The sequence below is a fragment of the Bombina bombina genome, chromosome 6, assembly GCF_027579735.1.
Source record: "Bombina bombina isolate aBomBom1 chromosome 6, aBomBom1.pri, whole genome shotgun sequence".
Classification (NCBI taxonomy): domain Eukaryota; kingdom Metazoa; phylum Chordata; class Amphibia; order Anura; family Bombinatoridae; genus Bombina; species Bombina bombina.
In genome coordinates this window covers 713,213,426-713,230,471 of record NC_069504.1, presented here as the reverse complement: position 1 = coordinate 713,230,471, position 17,046 = coordinate 713,213,426, and positions in this window count along the sequence as shown.

Sequence of the window (17,046 nt, the reverse complement as noted above, 5' to 3'; positions counted from 1 at the left end):
TGTGTGTATCTGCACGTATAAGTGTATGCTATGTAGTGTGTGTGTGTATCTTCATGTGTAAGTGTATGCTATGTAGTGTGTGTGTGTATCTGCATGTATAAGTGTATGCTATGTAATGTGTGTGTGTATCTGCCTGTATAAGTGTATGCTATGTAGTGTGTGTATCTGCCTGTATAAGTGTATGCTATGTAGTGTGTATGTATCTTCATGTGTAAGTGTTTGCTATGTAGTGTGTGTGTATCTGCATGTGTAAGTGTATGCTATGTAGTGTGTGTGTGTGTATCTGCACTTATAAGTGTATGCTATGTAGTGTGTGTGTATCTTCATGTGTAATTGTATGCTATGTAGTGTGTGTGTGTGTATCTGCATGTATAAGTGTATGCTATGTAGTGTGTGTGTGTGTATCTGCATGTGTAAGTGTATGCTATGTAGTGTGCTACTGTGCATTTTTGCTGACTATAAAAGCCAGAATCTAGAATATTAATGGGGAATGCAGAGAGCAGTTTTAAAGAATTTATTATTAAATGTCCAATTAAGATAAAAAATATTTAGCAATGTCTTTGCAAAGGCTTATTAAATACATAGCTCACATAGCCGTACCAGTGGTTTGAGCTTGTGTTTGATTTGCTGCCTGAGTATTAAAATATATGACTTTATTTAGAATTTTATTTATATTACTTTTGGTCTTATGATTTTTCTAAGCCCCGCCCACCACATTTCAATTTTTTGCCTGGGGGGGGGGGGGGTTGTCCCTCTTTTGAATTTTGAAATGTTGGGAGGTATGCTCCCATACAACACACACACATACTCTCATACAACACACACATACTCTCATACAAAACACACACACACACATACAACACACACACACTCTCATACAACACACACACACTCATACAACACACAGACATACAACACACACACCACACACACAAGTTGCGACCAAGTAAAAGTGGTGTTGCCACCCAGCAATGGCCCCCCCGACCAGTTGTTTGAAGAACCCTATGCTATGTGACTGTTATGTTTGGGAGCTATATGGGCAATAGGATACATATTTTGACGCTGGACTACATCGTCTCTACTAGAGATAGGCTTTCAGATGTGCTGTAGGTGTACTTTTTGTTTGTACTTGAAGTTTTAGGACTAAATAACTAGGTTTTTGGCTTCAGTTTCACAGCCCCTTCTACTGTTTTGTTTATAGGCTGGCCGGATGGCATGGATCTTATTGCCCTACTGTGACAGTATTATGATGAGTATTTGATGAGCTAAGAATGTAACAATCCCACTAAGGCTTATTGATATATACTACAATGATACTCATATATTTATATGTAGGTTGCATTTTTCCTGTGATCACACTGTATAGTCTTCACATGGTTATGGCTATCTCATTTATGTATGTTTGATTCACTCGATGTACATATACACCTGATTGGCGCTATATGTTACTATGGCAACACTGGCATTTTTGTTTTTGGAATTTTTTCTGGTTGGTCTGAGGAAGGGAATTTTGGGTCCTGCTGTTTCTAATATATATGTATATAAAAGTAGTTGTGGGAATCTGCACTCACTACTGTTTGCCTTTGAAAATCCAGTATGTTTGGATTTACTTTCTACTAAGTGTATGGAAGTATATATATATATATATATAGGCAAGTATCCCCGCTTGCTTTTCCCCAGAAATAACTCATATACAATGTTACCAATGCACAAGAGAATTCTGGGTAAGTTATGCAAATTAGATATGCAAATTCTCAGATTCTTCAGTTTTTTTATCTCCCCCCATAATTTTAATGAATTTTGGTTTAACCTTGAAAATAGCTTTATCAATGCAGCAACCAGAAATCTATCTCCTACTGATGAGTTCCAAAAAGAACGAAACAGGCTTGTCTAGTGAGTGATTTCTGGTTTGCTGTAATAATCCTGTTAAAAGGATCGCTGTGTCAAAACAGTATTATTTTGAAGCAAAAAAACTGAGAATTTGCATATCTAATTTGCATAACTTACCCAGAACTCTCTTGTGCATTGGTAACATTGTATATGAGTTATTTCTGGGGGAAAGCATGCAGGGATACTTGCCTAGATGTGCTAATTTCCTATGCAAATATTTACATTGATATACAGTATATATATATATATATATATATATATATATATATATATATATATATATATATATATATATATATATATATATATATATATATATATATATATATATATATATATATATATATATCAGGGTTGTGGATTCGAGTAGCATTACTTGGACTTTAGTCCCAAATTTTATGACTTTTGAATTGACTCAACATAATCAAAGAAGACTTTGGACTCAACTTAGATTTTGACAACAACTCATGACTTTATTAGAGTTAGGGAAAAAACTTTTTTTTTTAAGGTTTTTTTTCCAAAGTTGTTTTTTTCTGAGAAAAAAATAAATAAATTTCTGTACCCAGAAGACAAGCAAAACAATTCAAATACTAAGAAAATACTGAGGATGCAATTTTCAAATAGAAGAGAAATATGCATTTCTGTCTCTAGGGAGGTAAGTATTTATCTCTGATTGGCTGATAGGATTCTATCAGCCAATCGGAATTAAGGTAGGAATATTCTGATTCGCTGATGGAATCAGCCAATCACATTCAAGTTCAATACGATTGGCTGATTGGATCAGCCAATCAGATTGAGCTCGCATTCTATTGGCTGATCGGAACAGCCAATAGAATGCAAGCTCAATCTGATTGGCTGATTGGATCAGCCAATCGGATTGAACTTGAATCTGATTGGCTGATTCCATCAGCGAATCAGAATATTCCTACCTTAATTCCGATTGGCTGATAGAATCCTATCAGCCAATCGGAATTCGAGGGACGCCATCTTGGATGACGTCATTTAAAGGAACCGTCATTCGGCTAGTAGGCGTTGGTTGAAGAGGATGTTCCGCGTCGGCTTGGAAGAAGATGGCTCCGCTCCGTAAGAAAGAAGATTGAAGATTCGGCTTGATAGAAGACTTCATCCCGATGATGGACTTCCGACTTCAGCCCGATGATGGAGTTCTTCATCCGCCGCTTGGATCAAGACTTCGGACCCTCTTCTGGCCCGATCGCTGAACCCGGTGAGGTGAAGACAAGGTAGGGAGATCTTCAGGGGCTTAGTGTTAGGTTTATTTAAGGGGGGTTTGGGTTAGATTAGGGGTATGTGGGTGGTGGGTTGTAATGTTGGGGGGGGTATTGTATGTTTTATTTTACAGGCAAAAGAGCTGAATTCTTTGAGGCATTAGAATAGGGTAGGGCATTTATTTATTTTGGGGGTCTTTGTTATTTTATTAGGGGGCTTAGAGTAGGTGTAATTAGTTTAAAATTGTTGTAATATTTTTCTAATGTTTGTAAATATTTTTTTATTTTTTGTAACTTAGTTCTTTTTTATTTTTTGTACTTTAGTTAGTTTATTTAATTGTAGTTATTTGTAGGTATTTTATTTAATTAATTTATTGATAGTGTAGTGTTAGGTTTAATTGTAGATAATTGTAGGTATTTTATTTAATTAATTTATTGATAGTGTAGTGTTAGGTTTAATTGTAACTTAGGTTAGGATTTATTTTACAGGTAATTTTGTAATTATTTTAACTAGGTAACTATTAAATAGTTATTAACTATTTAATAGCTATTGTACCTGGTTAAAATAAATACAAAGTTGCCTGTAAAATAAATATTAATCCTAAAATAGCTACAATATAATTATTTATATTGTAGCTATATTAGGGTTTATTTTACAGGTAAGTATTTAGCTTTAAATAGGAATAATGTATTTAATAAGAGTTAATTTATTTCGTTAGAATAAAATTATATTTAACTTAGGGGGGTGTTAGGGTTAGAATTAGCTTTAGGGGTTAAAAAATTTATTAGAGTAGTGGTGAGCTCCGATCGGCAGATTAGGGGCTAATACTTGAAGTTAGGTGTCGGCGATGTTAGGGAGGGCAGATTAGGGGTTAATACTATTTAAGAACTATTTAATAGCTAAAATAATTACAAAATTACCTGTAAAATAAATCCTAACCTAAGTTACAATTAAACCTAACACTACACTATCAATAAATTAATTAAATAAAATACCTACAAATAAATACAATTAAATAAACTAACTAAAGTACAAAAAATAAAAAAGAACTAAGTTACAAAAAATAAAAAAAAATATTTACAAACATTAGAAAAATATTACAACAATTTTAAACTAATTACACCTACTCTAAGCCCCCTAATAAAATAACAAAGATCCCCAAAATAAAAAAATGCCCTACCCTATTCTAAAATAAAAAAGTTCAAAGCTCTTTTACCTTACCAGCCCTGAAAAGGGCCCTTTGCGGGGCATGCCCCAAAGAATTCAGCTCTTTTGCCTGTAAAAAAAAAACATACAATACCCCCCCCAACATTACAACCCACCACCCACATACCCCTAATCTAACCCAAACCCCCCTTAAATAAACCTAACACTAAGCCCCTGAAGATCTCCCTACCTTGTCTTCACCTCACCGGGTCCCGATCTGTCCAGAAGAGGGTCCGAAGTCTTGATCCAAGTCCAAGCGGGGGGCTGAAGAGTGACGTCCATCCTCGGGCTGAAGTCTGGATCCAAGCGGCGGCTGAAGAACTCCATCATCGGGCTGAAGTTGGAAGTCCATCATCGGGATGAAGTCTTCTATCAAGCCACATCTTCAATCTTCTTTCTTCCGGAGCGGAGCGGAGCCATCTTCTCCAAGCCGACGGCGGAACATCCTCTTCAACCGATGCCTACTAGCCGAATGACGGTTCCTTTAAATGATGTCATCCAAGATGGCGTCCCTCGAATTCCGATTGGCTGATAGGATTCTATCAGCCAATCGGAATTAAGGTAGGAATATTCTGATTCGCTGATGGAATCAGCCAATCAGATTCAAGTTCAATCCGATTGGCTGATCCAATCAGCCAATCAGATTGAGCTCGCATTCTATTGGCTGATCGGAACAGCCAATAGAATGCGAGCTCAATCTGATTGGCTGATCCAATCAGCCAATCGGATTGAACTTGAATCTGATTGTCTGATTCCATCAGCCAATCAGAATATTCCTACCTTAATTCCGATTGGCTGATAGAATCCTATCAGCCAATCGGAATTCGAGGGACGCCATCTTGGATGACGTCATTTAAAGGAACCGTCATTCGGCTAGTAGGCGTTGGTTGAAGAGGATGTTCCGCGTCGGCTTGGAAGAAGATGGCTCCGCTCCGTAAGAAAGAAGATTGAAGATGCGGCTTGATAGAAGACTTCATCCCGATGATGGACTTCCGACTTCAGCCCGATGATGGAGTTCTTCAGCCGCCGCTTGGATCAAGACTTCGGACCCTCTTCTGGCCCGATCGGTGAACCCGGTGAGGTGAAGACAAGGTAGGGAGATCTTCAGGGGCTTAGTGTTAGGTTTATTTAAGGGGGGTTTGGGTTAGATTAGGGGTATGTGGGTGGTGGGTTGTAATGTTGGGGGGGTATTGTATGTTTTATTTTACAGGCAAAAGAGCTGAATTCTTTGAGGCATTAGAATAGGGTAGGGCATTTATTTATTTTGGGGGTCTTTGTTATTTTATTAGGGGGCTTAGAGTAGGTGTAATTAGTTTAAAATTGTTGTAATATTTTTCTAATGTTTGTAAATATTTTTTTATTTTTTGTAACTTAGTTCTTTTTTATTTTTTGAACTTTAGTTAGTTTATTTAATTGTAGTTATTTGTAGGTATTTTATTTAATTAATTTATTGATAGTGTAGTGTTAGGTTTAATTGTAGATAATTGTAGGTATTTTATTTAATTAATTTATTGATAGTGTAGTGTTAGGTTTAATTGTAGATAATTGTAGGTATTTTATTTAATTTATTTATTGCTAGTGTAGTGTTAGGTTTAATTGTAACTTAGGTTAGGATTTATTTTACAGGTAATTTTGTAATTATTTTAACTAGGTAACTATTAAATAGTTATTAACTATTTAATAGCTATTGTACCTGGTTAAAATAAATACAAAGTTGCCTGTAAAATAAATATTAATCCTAAAATAGCTACAATATAATTATTATTTATATTGTAGCTATATTAGGGTTTATTTTACAGATAAGTATTTAGCTTTAAATAGGAATAATGTATTTAATAAGAGTTTATTTATTTCGTTAGAATAAAATTATATTTAACTTAGGGGGGTGTTAGGGTTAGGGTTAGAATTAGCTTTAGGGGTTAAAAAATTTATTAGAGTAGTGGTGAGCTCCGATCGGCAGATTAGGGGCTAATACTTGAAGTTAGGTGTCGGCGATGTTAGGGAGGGCAGATTAGGGGTTAATACTATTTATTATAGGGTTATTGAGGCGGGAGTGAGGCGGATTAGGGGTTAATAACTTTATTATAGTAGCGGTGCGGTCCGCTCGGCAGATTAGGGGTTAATAAGTGTAGGCAGGTGGAGGCAACGGTGAGGGGGGCAGATTAGGGGTTAATAAATATAATATAGGGGTCGGCGGTGTTAGGGGCAGCAGATTAGGGGTTCATAGGGATAACGTAGGTGGCAGCGGCGTGCGATCGGCAGATTAGGGGTTAAACAATTTTAATAGAGTGGCGGCAATGTGGGGGGACCTCGGTTTTGGGGTACATAGGTAGTTTATGGGTGTTAGTGTACTTTAGAGCACAGTAGTTAAGAGCTTTATAAACCGGTGTTAGCCCAGAAAGCTCTTAACTACTGACTTTTTTCTGCGGCTGGAGTTTTGTCGTTAGATTTCTAACGCTCACTTCAGCCACGACTCCAAATACCGGCGTTAGAAAGATCCCATTGAAAAGGATACGCAATTGACGTAAGGGGATCTGCGGTATGGAAAAGTCGCAGCTGGAAAGTGAGCGTTAGACCCTTTAATGACTGGCTCCAAATACCAGAGGGCGGTAAAAACCAGCGTTAGGAGCCTCTAACGCTGGTTTTGACGGCTACCGCCCAACTCTAAATCTAGGCCTCCATTTTTTCTAGAAAAAAACAAAAAAAAATTCCATTGCTTCAAATTTTCCAGAAGTTTTACATCTCTAGACTTGATTTAGACTTAACCCCTCTGACTTGGAAAGACTTTATACCTTCTAAAACTAAAGATCAGAGTTCACTCTAGGCTGGTCCCTGGAGCTCAAAAAACAAAACAATATCAATAATATACCTAGCTTGTTTAAACACCCACCACGTTTTATAACACATATTATGCATATTGTTATTATTCAATATATATATATGTTTATATACAGTCATGGCCAAAAATATTGGCACCCCTGCATTTCTGTCAGATAATGCACCACTTTGCACAGAATATTGTTGCAATTACAAATGTTTAGGCATTCTCATGTTTATTTCTTTTATTTGTATTGGTATGACACAAAAAAGTGGAGAAAAAAAGCCAAATCTGACACATTTCACACAAAACTTCAAAAATGTACTGAACAAAATTATTAGCACCCTCAATTTAATATTTGGTAGCACACCCCTTGGAAAAAAATAACTGAAATCAATCACCTCCTGTAACCATCAATGAGTTTCTTGCACCTCTCTACTGGAATTTTGGACCACTCTTCTTTCTCCAACTGGCAGCTGCTCCAGGTCTCTCAAATTTGAAGGGTTCCTTTTCCCAACTGCTGTTTTGAGATCTCTCTACAGGTGCACTATGGGATTGAGATCTGGACTCATTGCTGGCCAGTTCAGTACTCCCCAGCGCTTTGTCTTTGACTATTTCTGGGTGCTTTTTGACGTGTGCTTTGGGTCATTGACCTGCTGTAAGACCCATGACCTCTGACAGAGACCCAACTTTCTGACACTGGGCCCTACATTGCACCACATAATTCTTTGGTAGTCTTTAGATTTCATAACGCCATGCACACAGTCAAGACATCCAGTGCCTGAAGCGGCAAAGCAACCCCAAAACATCAGTGAACCTCCACCATGTTTGACTGTAGGGACGTTATTCTTTTCTTTAAAAGCATTATTTATTTTTCTGAAAACAGTAGAATGATGGGCTTTACCAAAAAGCTGTAATTTTGTTTCGTCCGTCCCCAGCACATTGTCCCAAAAGGATTTTGGCTTCCTCAGGTATATTTTGTCAAACTCCAATCTGGATTTTTATGTTTCTGTGTCAGCAGTGGGGACCTCCTGTCCTGGGTCTCCTACTATAGCGTCCCTTTTCATTCAGATGGCGACGTATAGTGTGAGCTGACACATTTGTACTCTGTGCCTGAAGGTCAGCTTGAATTTTTCTGGAAGTTGATTGAGGTTCTTTATCCACCATTCGAACAATCCTTTGTTGCAGTCTTTGATCAATTTTTCTCTTTCGTCCACGTCCAGGGAGATTAGCTGCAGTGCCATGGGCTGTAAACTTCTTGACAATGTTGTGCACAGTGGACACAGGAACATTAAGATATCTGGATATGGACTTGTAACCTTGAGATTGTCCATGCTTTTACACAATTTTTGTTTTCAAATCATCAGACAATTCTTTTGCTGCTCTTTCTCTTCTCCATGCACACAGAGACACACAACAGAAAGCTTGAGTAAATGTTTCACCATTTTAACTGGTTGCCGGAGTGATTTCTATATTGTCAGCACCTGTAAATTGATACAGGTGAGTTTAATTACAAATGACAGGAGCATCACAAACTTGGAATGCAATTATTTCTTACAATTTTAAGAAGGTGCCAATAACTTTGTCCAGTCCATTTTTGGAGTTTTGCGTGGAATTTGACATTTGGCTTTTTTTTTCTCCACTTTTTTGTGTCATACCAATACAAAAACAAAAGAAATAAACATTAGACTGCCTAAACATTTGTAATTGCAACACTTTTCTGGGCAAAGTAATGCATTATCTGAAAGAAATGCAGGGTGCCAATATTTATGGCCATGACTGTTTATTTACTGGGAACACACAGTTCCCATAGACCGCAATGTAAAGGTACTTTTCAGTGGTGTTTATTTTCTAACACCCCGCTCCCACCAACTTTAGCCCCAAAATACTGCCTAGTGCAGTTGTTTTATTAAAAAATAAAGATGCTGCTATCTTTCACCAAGATTACAAGTTGTGCACTAAACCGGGTGCGTAAACAACGCCAAAAAAAATTGCTATATCGCACTTTCCATAGCGCTAAAGCTATTAATATAACTATCTTAGTTTCTGTTTTCTTTTACAGGTAAGTTTTTATTTATTCTAAGATTAAACTATAAATAAACCTAACATAACTATTTTAAGAAAATAAAATAAACTACAAATTAAAAAACCTAAATTAAAAGATTAAAAAAACCTAACACTACCAAAAATAAATAAAATCTAACATTACCAAAAAATAAAAACGCTAAAATTACAGAAAATAAAAAAACACTAAGATTACAAAAAATAATAAACAAAATTATCCAAAATAATAAAAATTACACCTAATCTAATAGCCCTATAAAAATAAAAAAAGCTACCCCAAAATAAATACACCCCCTAACCTAACAATAAACTACCAATAGCCCTTTTGTAGGGCATTGCCCTAAGATAAACAGCTCTTTTACCTTAAAAAAATTACTAAGTCCCCCCTAAAAGTAAAACCCCCCACCCAACCAACCCCCCAAAATTAAAAAGCCTAATTCTAAAAAATCCTAAACTACCCATTGCCCCTAAAGGGGCATTTGTATGGGCATCCACCTTGATCCAGGCAGCGAGAAGTCTTCATCCAGGCGGCGACATCTTCCTCCATCGCGGGGGCATCTTCTATCTTCATCCGTTGGCGCAGTGCTGTAACGCCGCGGAGCTGTCCAGGACTGGCAATGATATCCAGCGCGGAACGTCCTTTTCATGATTTGAACAGCCAATAGGATTTCAGTAGCTCTAATCCTGCTGTCTGTTTTGAAAAATTCAGCCAATAGGAATGCAAGGTACCCCAAATTGATTGCAGTACCTTGCATTCAATATTCAGTATACAACGGACATCGAATGAAGAGGAGTCTCCATGCCGCCGAGGACCGCCTCCGCCGCCACAAATGACCAACGCCCCGGATTGCCACATCTAGGAAGACTGCTCAAGACCTCCGCTCCGCTTGGGGGTTACATTTTTCACACATAGCCTGCCCTCTGGGCAGGCTTATCAACTAGTGCATATATAAGTATGCTTATGTACACATGCTTATATACACACCAATAAACACATTTTTATTTTATTAATGTAAAAAAATCTCAAGAAAAGTGCTCTGATAAAAGCTGTTTGGTTTGTGCACACTGCAAATGCTCTGTAATGCCTCTATATGGTGATTTACTTTTCACATCAGGCACATCTCTTGGGCATCTCATCTATGAAAAATAAACTGTTTGCCAGACACTGCACCAGCCCTGATTCCACCACTAGTGGGGACCTGGGGGGGGGAGGTTTGCCACCCTACTCCCGAGCCTAGTTCACCTCTGCTATGTGTTCATTTAGGTCCCAGTATTGCAATGTGGCTTTTCAACAAACGATACCAACTTGGAGAATTAAGCAAATTTGATAGAAGTAAATTGTTTAAAATGGTATGCTCTGTCTCATAAAAGAAACATATTGGGTTTCATGTCCATTTAATTAGCATGTAATCAACTGCCAACAAAAGAAGGAGTTAACACACAACACTTACAAAGTAAAAGTCACAACTATGTAATATATCATTACTGAGATGAATGACAATGACATGTAATGGGTTATATGATATAATCTCACAACATGTACTGTATATTGAGTAGTGTTTTTCTTCACTTAACAATTATATGTGAAACTGTTATGATTACAACAGCTGTGTGTATAGTCAATAACTCAAGATATTTTTTTTTTTATTTTATAAATGCCTCATCTTCTGCCAAATAACAAATAAATGTGTCCTGGATAATCTCAAAGTAAAAAACAGAATATTAACTATAATAGTATTACACCAAATTTATTTCATTTTGTGGTTGACAAGCATAGGGTGATAAATTGTATAGGCATAGCTATATTCTGGTTATTTAATTTTCAGCCGCTCATACCCACAAACAATAATGACAGTAATAATTCTTAGACTGAAGCAATTATAAATACAAAAATAATATGTAGTACTAATATTCTTGTTTACTTTAGTATAAGTTTGTCTGGCAGTCATAAGTGAATCCTACAAGATTATTCTGACATTAGTGCTGACTTTTCTCATAAATTGGATTGATAGCTCTAGTTACTACCCAGGTTTTGTGTTAGTGATTAGGTTGGTTAGGATTTGTGGTTAGGTTTCCTTGCTAAGGTAACAGTTCAAATTTTTTTTGTCCATATTGGGGTTCATCTTTAGTCCAATGTTAGGATAAATATTATGGTTTTCATGCTTATGTCCTGCAGCATGAGTAACTCATAGCAGCCCTATAAAAACAAGACCAACATGGATACCCTAATAAGCACATAGCTTCAAGACCACTTCTACTAGGGACCTGCTCTACGGATTATCCAAAGGTGGAGACAAGGAGAAATAAATCTTTTAGGGGGGTTGTAAGTTTGTCTTTGGATGCAGCCTCATTTAGCAAAATCTTGCTCTCTACAGGTACATTATACACCACAAACTGTTGTGTATGTAAAGTGTTGGCTGTAAATTTTATACGAGTAACTACCAATGTAATCAATATAATTTACAAAAAGAGGAGATTATAGTCAGGTTTTATGGTGTTTTGATATAAAAAAAAAATATTCAAATTCATCAGGAGAACTAAACCATGTAAAGTGATTTGCTGGTTTAGGATGGTTTTTAAGGCAATTCTAGTCCAATAACAAAATAAGTTTTAAAGTAGTTTTCTAAAAAAAAAAATTCTTTCCACAATAAAACATCCTAAATATTCTGTTTCAAGAGAATTTGACAGCAGTATTCCGGTCTGGCTGAAATAACTTTATAAACATTTTTTTAGCATATTTCAACAGACTTGAACATTTGAAAACTAATTTTGGCTTTTACTGTTTAAAAGAACAAATGCTAATGGTTCAGATAGAGCGTTTTACCATAGATAGAGTCATTTTACCTTTTCAAGTTACTTCTTTAATAAAATGTACATCTTTCTCTTGGGGTACCAGTAGTGCATTGTTGCTCTAAATCTGTCCCTTTAAGTTGTCCTTGTGCTTGGCTCAACACCATGGTTTAATTAAAAGTTAAAAAATATAGCTGCCTATAATTTCACTTTTAAATATGTACACAACTAAAATACTGCAATCAAAATATTAATTTGCTATTGCATTCACCTGTTTTAAAGTTTTAAAATGTTAATTATAAAATGGCCAGGGATGGTAACATTTGGCCCCTCTGCACTAGTTTATGTGGCCCCTGGGAGAAATCAGAAATCAGAATGTTTACCATATTTTATTTATTTTTCTGGCCCTGGACAAATACAAATAAAACAGTCCAAAGACAAAGAGGCACCAAAATGTGTGTATCAGTAGATCACAGAAAAAGAACATCCATATATACAGAGCACAGGGTACTCACATTTCGGTAGAGCACACCAATGCGCCTGTGGACACGGGCTGGTTATCTCAGCTAACCAGCTAGCTGCTCCCGGATACAGGAACTGGGCGTTAAACTTTTTATATGTAGCAATAGTTGTTACATTCACATTGTTTTATTTTAGTGATCAAATTTATGGTCATAACAAAAGGTTAGGCACAGTTCATTTCACATCTCAGTACTTACTGTTGGGTACCACCAGTCACTTAGTAGCTGTATTTACGTATTTAATCCTCACAATTTTATGGTATCCTTTTTTCCCCGTTTTGTCCTCCGATACATTTTTTTTAATTTATTTATCATCTCCATTACACATATTGTATATTTGATCTATCAATTTATTTTCTTATTCCGGATAAAAGTTAATGCAGCCATCGCTTGCAGAGTAATTAGTATGTTGTGATATGAACATAGTACATATGGTGATTGGTGATATCTGTCTTCCTTATTTATATGAAGGTAGTATCTATTGATTAGTATTATCAGTATTCATACTTCATATTTTTTCACGTTTTCTATAGATTTTTGTTATGTTATTTTTTGCATTATATTAACTATAACTCCCTAACTAAAGGATTTGGTTACTTAATTAGTTCACATATGTCAAGTCAATTGTGGCTTGTTCTAACACTTTCACAGGTTCTATATATTTATTTTTATATCAGATTATATTAATTAACATATTTGTTTCACAAGAATTGTCGCAATCTCACAGAGGACCACAGATGAGTTCCTTATCACGATATTATTATTATTATTCTTTCATCACAAAGACACTATGGAGATTTACATATTAACTACATTATTACAATATTTTTGTTGTGTGTTGTCGTTAAATGAATATTGTGTTCCATTCTCCGTGATATTCACACATTCACCATTTCGGACATTATATTCTGTGATCCCACAGTGGATTCGGATAAATACTGAAGGACTTCCACTATATTGAACTTTTTGGAAATCATTTAGTCATATGAGAGTCCTTGATCCATTTTAGTTTTTATTATTATTATTTTAATAATCATTATTATTAATATTTAATATTAATGTTACCACTATCAAGGATTTAATCAGTTAGCGCCCTCTTGTGTTTCATTACACATTTTGGATACAAATATGTGCTTTGGGGGTTCTGGTTTGTGGGCAAACAAGTTGACCACAACAATGGAGAATGCAGCCTCACTTAAATCTGTCCCTTAGCCACTGGACATTTTAATTTTAATTATTTGTGTGTTAAGTAGCCATACATGTATAAGCAGCCCTCAAGGCTTCTAAAATATGGATTTGTGGCTCCCTTGTGTTATGAAGTTGGTCATCACTGACATAGAGCACTGATTTTTTGTGTAATCTCTTACTTCCAGAAATATGTTGGCCTAGATTCATAGAGGATCATCAGGTAGCAGAGGGGCTTCATTGTAAAGACGAGATCATGTTTAATACTCATTGAGTATCACTTCACCTATCTGTTCCTGCATTTTGGTAGTGGGTCTTGCCGCCATTAACATCTATAGCTGCGTGAGGCACCCAATACATGATATCTTACAAATCAAACACAAACCATTACCCACGTGTAAAAACAATAATTACCACTGCAGCGCTAGTAAAACAGGTTATGTAAACGTATGTAAGTGTAAAATATTTGCATGTCTGATTTGCTATGTTGAATAGAATAAAATGCTTGTCCAGGGGCTGGCATGTGTGTTCTAGAGTCGTGGTTGGGATTTTTCACCTACACCTCAGTCCACCATGCCGAATGCATAAAGACTCTATTGACCCTGTAAAGTATCTTGTCTCACATTATTTTGTTATTTCAAAGGTGGTGAGGTTGTCTCATTTTTATTTATTATTTTTTTCTCTTTAACTGTTTACGGGTTTCCTTTTGTGAATATATTAGAGTGCATTGTTTTATTGAGGGTGTTTTTTTTTTTACCTATCAATACTTATGCCTTGTAAGGTTTTGAAAGTGTTTTTGTGATGCCAGTATCCTTCCAACTTGTCCTATGCACCAAGAAGTGAAGAGTTATGGGAGTTAAGCCAGTAAGCAGATGAAACGTGTAGAAATTAAGAGACATAGTACGTCAGCCGTCAGGTATACCCACGTGACCCAGCTTGACACATGCCGCGGGACACCAGGGATCTCCCAGACTCTGTATGGGAACTGGCTATATGAATACCCGTAAGGAAACCTGGTACTTCCTTAAGCATTAACTTGCGATTTGTGTGATTTTCACTGATACATGTGAGTTTTATTCTTTGTGTAATATGAGAAGCGATACAACTGTTTCTATTAAATGCTTGAGTTGGAGATGTACTGTCTTTGTATTTTCTCAGATTCCTCCTATTGATTGACAGTCACTGTGAGCAGACCTGTCTCAAGTCAGCGGCACTCCACAGCAGACATTTTTAAAAGTCTTTTTACTATCTCCAGAAGGAAACTGAAGTATATCGCATTCATAATTACCTATTGACTAGAGGAGTTGAACTTTATTCCAAGTACTGTGCTTTGATTTTACACCATGGGGCCTATTTATTATGGTGCGAGCGGACATGATCTGATATTGCGGATCATGTCCGCTGCACATTGATAAATGCCGACAGCATACGCTGCCGGCATTTATCATTGCACCAGCAGTTCTTGTGAACTGCTGGTGCAATGCCGCCCCCTGCAGATTCGCGGCCAATCATCGATAGCAGGGGGTGTCACTAAACCTGATCGGATTCGATCGGGTTGATTTCTGTCCACCGCCTCAGAGCAGGCGGACAAGTTATGGAGCAGCGGTCTTTAGACTGCTGCTTCATAACTTCTGTTTCCGGCGAGCCTGAAACACGGGGAGTCAAGCTCCATACGGAGTTTGATAAATATGCCCCCATATCTTTTATCTCGTTCTAGTGTTGATACATATATAGAGCTTGTATATTTTGTTATTTAACTTTACGACATAGATGTGCCTCTGTTGTTTATAACAGAGCTTAACTCACGGCTGTCACGAGAGTATACATCATTATGAAGTCTGTCAATTTCAAGTTGCAATGTTACTGCAAGTTTGTTTTTTCTAAGAAATATTACTTTTACAAGCAGGTTTTATTGAATCTATTCCATTGAGTAGTGGTTTTCTGCAAGTGAATGTATTAAGCTATTCCGCTTCACTCCATCCTATAAACAAACATTCCTCTGAAGCCTCAATATTTTACAAAGAAAGAGAAATTAGAAGTGACACTGATTTACAACAATGCAGTGCATGAGCAGTGCCATTTACTGGAACCATATCTATAAAGAACTGAGGCATAAACAGGCTGTTAAAAAATAAATTAGATGAAGCCCAGTAGACTTAAAATCGACATTTAAAGGGACACTAAACCCAATTTTTTTTCTTTCATGATTCAGATAGAGCATGCAATTTTAAGCAACTTTCTAATTTACTCCTATTATTAATTTTTCTTCGTTCTCTTGCTATCTTTATTTAAAACGCAGGAATGTGATGCATAGGAGCCGGCCCATTTTTGGTTGATTACCTGGGTTATGCTTGCTTATTGGTGGGTAAATGTAATCCTCCAATAAGCAAGCGCTATCCATGGTCCTGAACCTAAAATGGGATGGCTAAGATTTACATTCCTCCTTTTAAAATAAAGATAGGAAGATAACGAAGAAAAATTGATAATAGGAGTACATTAGAAAGTTGCTTAAAATGTCATGCTCTATCTGAATCATGAAAGAAAAAAATGTGGGTTCAGTGTCCCTTTAAGCATACAGTATTTTTGTACAGATTTACCTAGATAAAAGAATATTGAATTGTCCAGTTAAATACCTAGATGTCTGGCAACTCTGCCAGTTAAAAAGTGCCCATCTGTGGAGAAGGCGCCCCTAGGCATTATTATTATTATTATTATTGGTTATTTGTAGAGCGCCAACAGATTCCGCAGCACTAAAGGCATTTGCCTACATGTCATAATGAGAAATCAAGACCTATTTTATATCTGTTGTAATTGTCTTTCAGAAGAAAATGCATGTTATTATTTCTTATTTATTCACTTTTAATGATATTTATTTATTGACCTTTATGAAAAGCATAAATATCATGAAATAAATTAATTTTAAAATTAAATATGTATTCAGTTTTAATGACATTTATTACATTTATACATCAGCATAGTTTTGTTGTTGAGATCAAAGTTTAATTTTGTTTGTTCCAATGATATTTTGTTTTAAAATAGAAAGGTCCAAATAAAAAAAAAAACCCAGAATAAAATGTTTTTAAAGGACAATACCAAGCAAAGATAATAGATCAGCATTTAACAGTCAATTTAAAAGGACATAATCATCCAAGGAAAGCAGGGATGGTGGGGTAAAGGATGGAGGTAGAGAAAGGGGAGAGGGGGGAGAGAGCAAGGGTAAGAGTTGAAAGAAAAAGCTATTTTACAGAAAAGAAACTTATCTAACAGCCAGATTACGAGTTTTGCATTATGGCTGCTCGCTAATTACTTGTACGTTATTTTCACCGCTCACCTTTCATAGCGCTG